At 57.4% G+C, this 8,667-nt stretch overlaps 1 pseudogene; it reads left to right on the top strand.

The window, feature by feature from the left end:
* The first annotated feature begins 456 nt into the window (after positions 1–456).
* LOC144369504 (adherens junction-associated protein 1 pseudogene) lies at positions 457–1,306 on the top strand (annotated as a pseudogene).
* The last annotated feature ends 7,361 nt before the right edge of the window (positions 1,307–8,667 follow it).

The following is an 8,667-nucleotide window of genomic DNA, read 5'->3' as shown; positions in this document are numbered from 1 at the left end:
CACCCAGGCCTTGGGAGAGCCGATGGCCAATGGCCGTGAGCCTCTTGTGCTTCCTAGAGGAGAGCACCTGGGCCTGGAGTCCGGCCGGAGGCTGGCCAGTCCCACGGTTCTCAGTCTGTGTCCTCTTGGTGCCTCCTGTCATTATGGGCAAAAGGAAGGGGACTGGCAGGTCATCACATCGGGGATGATGGGGTCCGTTGGTCTTGGTCCTCCTCCCAGGAGATGGGCCCTGTGGTTGTCAGCTGGCTGGGGGCAGCCTCTGGGGACCTGGAGGGCATGGTCTTCTCAAGGTGGAGAGGGAGATGCTCCAGTGACCCTCAGAGGGAGGGGCTTGCCCTTGAGGCTGAGCTCCTCCTGCAAGAGAAGACTGGCCTTGTCCTGATGGAGGGTGACGACCTGGCCCCGCAGAGCCCTGCCTGCCTTGCTGACCACACTCCTCTCTCTCCTTCGCAGCTCCATGTCCATCCGCTGGCCAGGCCACTCCCTTGGAAGCCATGCTTGGATCCTGATAGCCATGCTGCAGCTTGCTGTGGATTTCCCGTCCTGTGAGTCCCTGGGCCCAGGCCCCGAGTTCCGCCTCCTGCCCCGACCACCGCAGAGGCCCCCGCGGCTGTGGAGCCTGAGGAGTGGACAGCCGTCTCGGCTCCCTGCCCCTGTGTGGAGCCCTCGGGTGCCCCGGGCGGAGCGGGCCCATGGGCAGATGCCCCGTGCCAGGAGAGCCCACAGGCCCAGAGACCAGGTGGCCTCCCTCGTGCCCAGAGGGGGTCTCGCCAAGCCCCCAGCTGCTGCCAAATCCAGCCCATCCCTCACTTCCTCCTCCTCGTCCTCATCCTCCGCGGTGGCCGGAGGGGCCCCCGAGCACCAGAGTCTCCTGCGGCGGGGGAAGAGGCACGTGCAGGACACTGGTATCAGTGGCTTCGACTTCAGGGGCAGCAGGCCCACGACAGAGACAGAGTTCATCGCCTGGGGGCCCACGGGGGACAAGGAGGCCCCGGAGGCCAACACTTTCCCGGGCGTGTTTGGCCCCACCACGGTCCCTATCTTACAAACACGGAAGACGACTGTGGCCACCACCACCATTGCTGCCACCACGGCCACCTCCATCTCGCTGCAGACCAAGTGGCTGACAAGGCCACTCCTGGTCTGGGACCAGCTCCCCTGGCGGGGCCTCTCTGGGGCCTTGGAGGTTTCTCAGGACTCCGTCCAGGCCTTGCTCCGGCAGTACCAGTGTCCGCGTCCACTCTCAGGTGGATGGGAAGGAGGGAGGCCCCCTTTTCATGTCCACCTGCTTCCCCAGTCCTGCTGACTGCCTGGGCGTCCCGACACGGGACGTCATCTCTCCCTGCGATCCTGCGCCTGACCCCTGGCCTCTTCCTTTTCAGTCTGGCCCCCATGAACCGCCCTGCACACCTCGGAGTCCCTCCCTCCCAAGCCGCACACGTCCCAGCCCCCAGACAGACCCAGAGCTCCGTGGTGGCCGCCTACCTGAGGTCTCCCCCAGAATCCGGGGGGGGGCTTGCTGCATTCCCGTTGTTGCTGGGCCTGGGAGAAGGCTCCGTTGTGCTAGCCCCAGCGGGGATCCTTCTCCGGGGATCCAGGGGCAGGAGAAGTGCTGCGGGGAGCTCCCCGGTACGGAGGGGCCGAGTCCCTGGGACGGGTCCTGCGAGGGTTCCCTGACCTTGGCCAGGCAGGCAGCCGGCAGCCGGGGACAGGTTTTTGTGGGGTGGTCGGTGTTGGCCCTTCAGCTCACCATTTTCCTCCTCCCTTCACTGGACAAGACGGTGTGTGCCTCGTGTCACCCCTGGACAGCAGCTTGTCCAGGGAGCCGGAGCCCCATGCCAGGCCAAGGCCAGGAGCCGGCAGCTCCCTGGAGGGCCGGGGGCCCGCCTCAGCCACCCCAGCATGGCGCCCGTCGCTCTGGTCAGGGGCTCTGAGAGTCTGACCTCAGTAGACGCAGCAGGTGCCCCCCGTCGCCTCCTCTGAAGACCCACTTGCTGTGTAGCCGTGGAAGTGGAATCAGGTTCCGTTTACCCCTAATTACATCCGTGATTACTCAAGTTAACGCCCAGGGCGGCATCACAGGGCTCAGCAAACCCGTCCACAGCCCACTGGCTGCTGCTAATCCAGCGACAGATGCTTATCTCGGGAAAGATTTGTGCCTCTTCATAATATAATCTGGTGCTAGATTGATTTGTTTAGCAAAGCAAATTTAAAAGGGGGAAAATGTGTGGGTTTGCTTCTAATGTAGAGAAATGTTGATTCTGGAAAACGCTGCCGGCCGGCAGGGAAGGGAACGGGCCCCCATCAGCGGCTGAGCAGCTTCACCAAGTCAAGGCGAAGGGAAGGGGGTGAAGAGGAAAGGCTGAGATGATCTCCTAACTGGGCTCATCACAGCACAGCTGGTCGTACCTAATTGAATTAGACCCCAGCCGGAGTAATTCAAGTTAGACCCTGGGAAGGACTGGCTGATGACTCTGAAGTGAGCTATTTTCTTGGACTCCGGAGGGCCGGCGGCGTCATCTCCTTCTCTGTATGAGCTTCTGAGTGGGAGGGTGGCAGGAAAGACCCCTGCAGACCCCTCCTGCCTCAGCAGTCACCAGGGTCGGCCTGGCCCCACGCGGGGTGGAGCTGGCTGCTGCTCACACTTCTCGGACCTGCGCAGCAGGTACCTGTGGGCTCCCGGGCTGCGCTCTGGGAAGCTGCATGGCCCCTGCTGGGTGGCTGCAGCATCTGGGGGGAGTCTGGGCTCCATGGCACGTCACTCTGTGACCCTGGGCAGGGTCTCGATGTCCTTGTCCTCACCAGCAAACCCAGAGCCTGCAAGGCTCTCCTCTGGACAGTGGCTGCGAGGATTCAGCAGGTCACTGCTGAGCGTCAGCTGCTTTCACACAGCCAGAGAGGCTCGGAGGACAGTGCCGCAGCTGTCAAAGGCAGAACCGGCCACCAGGGATTGAGAGTCTTGTCACCTAGTCATACCCAGCCTTGCCACTGCTCCTGGGGACACCTTGAACCCAGGCTTCAGCCTAGGACATGACCCCAGCACCCCAAGATGGCCCACTATCCAGGACAGGTCTCTGGGATAAGGGCTGGGGATCCATGGGGTCTACTCCTGCTTCTGTGGACAGACGTAGAGGGACGGGCAGGTCCCACTGCTGCTGCCTGGAGGACAGGCACTCCTGGGGACAGATGGGGGGGAGGGTGACCTAGGGCACTGTGAGATCCCGCAGAACCAAGGCTCCAAGGAAAGCCCCTCCCTCAGGAATCACCATGCAGGTGAAATAACTGGGACATTTCTCCAGATTTTAGGATAATGGTTAAGCCCCTTGCTGCCCAGCTTCATAGTCCTCATATTAGCTGTGTGACCTGGGCAACCTGCTTGTCTGCTCTGTGCCTCAGTTGGACAGTAGCGTTGACCATCTCCTAACATTGTCATCAAAGGTTAAAGGAGACAGTGCACGTCATGTGCTGACCTTCTGGCGCACGGGGGTCGCTCAATAAGTGTTGGCTGCTGTTAATATGAGCAGAAGGATGGTGATGGTCGTGGTGATGATGATGTTGGTGATGATGGCAATGATGGTGACCACAGTGATGATGATGGTGGTGATGGTGGTGATGATAGTGGTGGTGTTGGTAGTGGTGTTGGTGGTGGTAATGATGGTGCTATAATACTAATAATTATGATGATGGTGGTGGTGATGGTGATGGTGGTGGTGATGGTGATGTTGGTAATGATGACAATGATGGTGACCACAGTGATGATGGTGGTGGTGATGGTGATGATGATATGGTGGTGTTGGTAGTGGTGTTGGTGGTGGTAATGATGGTGCTATAATAATAGTAATTATGATGATGGTGGTGGTGATGGTGATGGTGGTGGTGATGGTGATGATGATGATGGTGGTGGTGATGGTGATGGTGGTGGTGATGGTAATGCTATAATACTAGTAATTATGATGATGGTGGTGGTGATGTCACATAATGATGGTGGTGATGGTGGTAGTGATGGTGATGATGATGGTGGTGATGGTGGTGGTGATGGTGGCACTGATGATGATGATGGTAGTAGTGTTGGTGGTGGTGCTCATGGTGGTGATGATAATGCTATAATTCTAGAAATTATAATGATGGTGGTAGTGATGGTGGTGGTGATAGTGGTGGTGAGGGTGGTGGTGAGGGTGGTGTTGATGATGGTGGTGATGGTGGTAGTGATGGTGGTGATATTGGTGGTGATGGTGGTGGTGATGGTGGTGATGGTGGTGGTGTTGGTAGTGATGATGATAATGATGGTGGTGATGGTGGTGATGGTGATGGTGGTGTTGGTAGTGATAATGATGAAAATGATGATAGTGATGGTGATAATGATGGTGGTGAGGGTGGTGGTGAGGGTGGTGGTGATGGTGGTGGTGGTGTTGGTAGTGATGGTGATAATGATGGTGGTGAGGGTGGTGGTGATGGTAGTGGTGATGTTGGTGGTGGTATTGGTGATGGTGGTGATGGTGGTGGTGTTGGTAGTGATGGTGATAATGATGGTGGTGAGGGTTGTGGTGAGGGTGGTGGTGATGGTGGTGATGGTGATGGTGGTGTTGGTAGTGATGGTGATAATGATGGTGATAATGATGGTGGTGAGGGTGGTGGTGAGGGTGGTGGTGATGGTGGTGGTGTTGGTAGTGAAGGTGATAATGGTGGTGATAATGATGGTGGTAATGGTGGTGGTGATGGTGGTAGTGATAGTGGTGATGTTGGTGGTGGTGTTGGTAGTGATGGTGATAATGATGGTGGTGAGGGTGGTGTTGGTAGTGATGGTGATAATGATGGTGATAATGATGGTGGTGATGGTGGTGGTGAGGGTGGTGGTGAGGGTGGTGGTGATGGTGGTGGTGATGTTGGTGGTGATGGTGGTAGTGATAGTGGTGATGTTGGTGGTGGTGTTGGTAGTGATGGTGATAATGATGGTGGTGAGGGTGGTGTTGGTAGTGATGGTGATAATGATGGTGATAATGATGGTGGTGATGGTGGTGGTGAGGGTGGTGGTGAGGGTGGTGGTGATGGTGGTGGTGATGTTGGTGGTGATGGTGGTAGTGATAGTGGTGATGTTGGTGGTGGTGTTGGTAGTGATGGTGATAATGATGGTGGTGAGGGTGGTGTTGGTAGTGATGATGATAATGATGGTGATAATGATGGTGGTGAGGGTGGTGTTGGTAGTGATGATGATAATGATGGTGATAATGATGGTGGTGATGGTGGTGGTGAGGGTGGTGGTGAGGGTGGTGGTGATGGTGGTGGTGATGTTGGTGGTGATGGTGGTAGTGATAGTGGTGATGTTGGTGGTGGTGTTGGTAGTGATGGTGATAATAATGGTGATAATGATGGTGGTGAGGGTGGTGGTGAGGGTGGTGGTGAGGGTGGTGGTGATGGTGGTGATGGTGATGGTGGTGTTGGTAGTGATGGTAATAATGATGGTGATAATGATGGTGGTGAGGGTGGTGGTGATGATAACGATGATGTCAGTTGCTATTAATGTGCTGATCTGCTGCTACCAGCTTTGACAGATCATTTCACAGGTCCCAAGGCCTGTCCCTGACCTTGGAGCTTCCTGCAGAGGTGTAGCTAGAGCTCTAGCTGGGAGCTACTTGGGATGGAAAATCACCTGGCGTGGATTCGCAGAGGCACGCAGCTCAGCCTCTCTCAAGTGCTGGCAGAGGATGGACGTCAGATGGGTCAGAAGTTCGCCTGAGGCTCTATCAGGAGGCCCCAGTGTGACCCGTCTGCCTGTGTCAGCCTCTTGCCTGTCATCCGCTGAGTTTGGAGTCACAGTGTCTGGTAGGAGAGAGCCAGAGGGCAGTTCCTTGAGTGCTGGTCTTAAAGCTCATGGCGAGTGTGTGCGTGTCAAGGCGCCTGGTTCTGGTTACTGGACAGGCCACGGCAAGGAAGCCTGGCCCCGGCCTGTGCTTAGCAAGGTCAGTGCTCGGGAAGGATCTCGGACCCTGCCTGCTGGCACCTGCCAGGTGAATCTCGACTTCCCCAGCTGAGCAAGCTTGGGTCTCTCGGGAGGTGCACCACCCACGAGGGGCCATGCAGCCCTGCAGGTCCCCAGCGTCATTCAAGGCTTGTCTCCACTTAATCAGTCCTGTCCTTGACCTCAGCAGCTCAAGGTCACAGAGGCTCAGATGTCACCAGAGCCCTGCCTGGTAATTTTTACATTGCAATTCACTCAGGCATTTCCCCAAGGCCAGTTGGAAAGTTGCTTTGTCTGTGTCACCAGGGGGCCTTCAGTGTCCTTTAGGCATGTAATCAGGGAGGCTGGCCTTACTTCCTCTGCACCTTGATGGCCAGCTGACCTGAGCAGCGGTGGGTGCCAGCCAACCCTGGGAGCGAGTCCGTGACAGTGAAATACCTCCTAAATGCCAGAGTCGGAGTGGAAGGGAATCCGCGCAGAGCAGCAGGGAGAAGCGAGCTCCTTTCCCTTCCGTCGAAAGCCGTGGTGGCAGCTTAAGTGCTGAACCCCATTTAATTAAGTTGCTGGGTGTTTGCTACCAGGAAAGTGAATCTCTCCTTAATTTAAAGATATTTGAAGCAAATGACTCATGAACTTCAAAAGTTTTGAGTAGCTTAATTGGGGTAAGAGCATCACAGAACAAATGAGCGGCTGGAGGTCCTGCAGCACCCTGAACTTGGCAGACACCGAGGCCGGTCTTTAGAGTCTTAATTGGGACTGTCTCAGAAGCAGGGGTGGCCTGGCACATTCTGAGAGCCACGGTTCTGGCTGGTGACCAAGGACACACTGAGCACAATCGCAGGTGGAGATGGGTGCCAGCCGCCAGCCCTTGGGGCTGTGTGGCCCTTAGGGAACTCCCTGTGCTTCTGCTGAGCGGAGCCGGTTCACACCAAGTGGACCCGTGAAGTCCGCCCTGACTCTGCCTGGAGACTCCTCTTCCTTTCATTCCCATTCCCCACGTGCTGCTCTGGCTTAGTGCAGTTAGTGCCTCTTAAGCGTCTTTGATCCCCAGGGCCTTGTCCTCCTCCGCAGAGCGGCAGAGACAGGGCCAGTTCTTCAGGGCCTGGGAAGGCCACTCTCAGGTGCTCCCTTCCCTTGCCAGGTTCTCAAATGCTGCTGCTGCCTGGGGTATGGGGCAGGGAGGGGCCTCTGTGACACCCCCTCTAGGTTCTGGTCTCCTCTAAGGGACTGTGGGGTCACTGGCCGAGCAGGTGGGGAGGAGCCGTGCCAGTGCTCCTTTGGAACATGTCTTCCCTGGCCTTGTGTGTGGGACACGCAGTGCCAGATGACAGAGCCGTCTGACGTTCTGTGGATTGAATTTATGATTTCTTCTGTGTGCAGGGGAACAATCCCGAGCGCTGAGATTGAACATTAGACAGAACACCATTTTTAGAATTTTTATTTGACTGTGTTAAAAGGACCAGTTTTAGAATTTCTGGCTTCTTGATCAATTATGCAATGAACCGCCAACTTTATACTTAGTTGGTGCTAAAGTGCCCGCCCGGGTAGGAGGGCGAGCTGCTGGGGGCATGGGGCCCCTCCATCTCTTCAAGGGGTTTAGACGCTTATTTGGCCAAGTAAGATAGATGAGGACGCATCCCTACCGAGAGAGCCGACGGGCAAGGACAGTGCGGGAAATGTCACGAAGCCAGTGTCATCGATTGTCCAATTTTTCCGGCAGTGGTAGTCAGAGGAAGAAGGGTCTGCTGTGGGTGGCAGGGGCCAGACCAGGCCTCCAGGGGCCAAGTTCTGATGGAAGGGGTGGGTGGCCCAGGGAGAGACGCTGTGCAGAGGTGGCAGGCAGGTGGGCAGAGTGGGCAGAGCCTCCACAAGCCTGGATCCTGCGAGGAGCTGAGTTGGGCTTCAGCCCTGGAACCCAGTGTCCTGGCCCCAGAGGCTGGAGAAGACCACCTGGAAGCCCCTTTCCCAGCCCTGAACTGATGTAAGCCTGGGTGGCCCCTGGATGCCACCTGTGGACAGCTAGGGCAGTGGCCTGCACAGGCCCCTCCTCATTCTCTTCTCATTACAAGGTGAATGCCGGGGGCAGGGTGGCCCTCCCAGGGTGGCCCTCCTCATGTCCAGGGCAGGCCGTCCTGGGGGCCTGACAGTGAGCTCAGTGGTTGGCAGGAAATGCTCTGGACTGGACTTTAGAGCTGCCATTTGGGGTGATGAGTAATCTTTCCTTAGGGGTCACCCCTGTCCCAAGCCCCCAGGAGTGGCCTGCCTAGTGACGTGCAGTTGGAAAGGGGCCAACGGGCACGCTCCCGCAAAAGACGCACCGCCCTCACCTTGCAGCAGGTGAGCTCCCGGTGACGCTGGAGGCCTCTCCGCCAGCTGCAGCCGGCCAGGTCCAAGACTCCACCAAAGTCACATCAGACACTCGGGTGGTGGACTGAGGAGCCCTGGGCAGGTGCGAGGCCTCTGCTCTGCATGTGGGTCAGTGAGTCTCTGTCCTGCAGCCTGCTGCAAGGCTGTGAGGATCAGCGTCACAGAGGGGGAAGCTTTTCTTTCCAGAAGTTTCTCTCTGCAGGGGGAAGCTGCAGTTTTCCTGGGGACAGAGGCTCAGACTTGGCCATGGAGATCCTGCAGGGGGGGCGCCTGGTGCAGGTGAGAGCGCCTGCCCGGCCCACTGCACCCCCAGGCTCCCCACCGTGGCTGGCCAGCGCTCGTCC

The sequence above is a fragment of the Ictidomys tridecemlineatus genome, chromosome 12 (genome assembly GCF_052094955.1).
Source record: "Ictidomys tridecemlineatus isolate mIctTri1 chromosome 12, mIctTri1.hap1, whole genome shotgun sequence".
Classification (NCBI taxonomy): Eukaryota; Metazoa; Chordata; class Mammalia; order Rodentia; family Sciuridae; genus Ictidomys; species Ictidomys tridecemlineatus.
This window is presented reverse-complemented; position numbering and strand designations above follow the sequence as displayed.